The sequence below is a fragment of the Loa loa genome, assembly GCF_000183805.2.
Source record: "Loa loa unplaced genomic scaffold supercont3.72, whole genome shotgun sequence".
NCBI lineage: Eukaryota > Metazoa > Nematoda > Chromadorea > Rhabditida > Onchocercidae > Loa > Loa loa.
In genome coordinates this window covers 191,863-194,017 of record NW_018108252.1, presented here as the reverse complement: position 1 = coordinate 194,017, position 2,155 = coordinate 191,863, and positions in this window count along the sequence as shown.

The following is a 2,155-nucleotide window of genomic DNA, read 5'->3' as shown; positions in this document are numbered from 1 at the left end:
GAGAGAGAGAGAGAGGTACAGATGGTCATAATCCTCTTTTATTTTATACCTAACTAGAAATATTAAATATATCGGAAATGGAAAAAAGTGTACTTTGAGCTATGAATTAAATTATATTTGAAAAAGGAAAATCACACTAATATTATGCAATAATTGTTCGAATTTTACCCTATTAGTATTTAATTTATTACTGCTTGAAATTCTAATTTAAATTTTATGCAATGAAATTTTCATATCATGATACAAAAGTAAGTAATACATCCTTTGTAATAATAGTTATTATTATTATTATTTTTATTATTATTATTATTATTATTATTATTATTATTATTATTATTATTATTATTATTATTGTCATTATTATTATTATTATTATTATTGTTATTATTGTTATTGTTATTATTATTACTATCATTATTATTATTATTATTATTATTATTATTATTATTATTGTTATTATTATTATTGTTATTGTTATTATTATTATTAGTGATAATAGTAATTAATGATAATAATGGTAACAATGATAATTGGTAATAATAATTACAATAACTCACAATTTAATCAATGGCATTTTTTCTCTTTTCAATCCTTCGGCTTTTTTCTCATAATTATTATTGCTCTCTTCTCATGATTCTTTCAAATTTTTGAACTTTGAAGAAAATATATTTAAAAAAAGGAAAGTATAAGATTAAATTTCAAATAAATTCATGTAAAACCCATTAAGAAATGCTATAAGTTTGATATATTAACCATATCTTTAATCCAAAAAAAAAAGCGTCGAATGAATTAATTATTTCACAAATGAATTTTTCTTTTTTTTTTTCAAGGAATAAAAGCAATATATAAAAGAACAAAAAAGTAAAAATATTTGAATAAAAATTTTGAAGTTTATATATTGAAAGAATTGATATAAAATTTCCTTTTAGATTATTTTTGATAATTTATTAAGTTTAATAAATTTATCATTATTTGCCAATTTTTATTTGTCTAATTAAATGATTAAAATACAATTGCTTATTCACAAAAATTAATTTTTTAATTTCAGAATTTATAAAATTTTTCGTAAAAATTTTCAATTTTTTATAACTAATCCTTTCTTATTTTTTTTTTCCCCCGATGACACTGTAAATGTTGACATACCTAAATGTGACACACTATTCAATTTCATCTTTTCCATTCTAATACGATGGAAAAAAAATAAGGAAAAGAATGATTTCATTTTCTTTGTATAAATATAAAAATATATTTGAATATGATTGTTTAAGTGTCAACAATTATTTGTGTACATTTGATATTCAAAAAAAGAAAGCAAACAACATTATTCATTTGTAAAAATGATTTGAATAGTATGAAAAAGAAGGTTAGATCATTTCATAAAAATATAATGATTATGATTTGTTAATGGAAATATATATATATATGTATATTATTATTATTAAGTAAATTAAATTAATAACGGATAAGAAAAAAAATTTTAACTCAAAAAAAGTAATAATAAGTATATGTATATGATGATTCATTCAATTTTAAAATACAACTATCTTTTTTAATTTAAAAGCGATAAATTGAAATAAAACTATTGAAAATTGTTTTGTAAATTAATTTTTCAAAGCTTTAATCCAATAAGGGAAACTATACTTTATATCTATTTTAACGAGGAATTTTAAAATTATTTTATTTTCATAAATTAAAGATATTCTTCCTTTAATTTTAGTAATTGTTTGAATGATTTTATTTTATGATTAGAATGTAATAATTTCATTGATTAGAATAAATTTCTTTCAGGAAAATTTTAAAAAATTTTTGCGAAGAATTTATAAATTAATATCTTTACTAACTTGAATTGTGAAAAAATTTTATGATAATTTTAACTTTAAATTTAATTTCAAATTTGAATTTATATCGATTTAACGATTTTCGATCATTCATTTTGAAATGAATGAAGAAGCAAAGAATTTCAGAAAGAACATATACATTTACAATTATATGAAAAAGAATACAGTTGTTTAGATTTATAAAACTGATTAATTACTCCCATACAGATGATGCTCAGATCTTTTTCGAGAGAGAGAGAGAGAGAGAGAGAGAGAGAGAGATAGAAAGATCTTCTTTCTATTTAAGTTTTCTTTTACCAAAAGAAAAAGAGCACAAT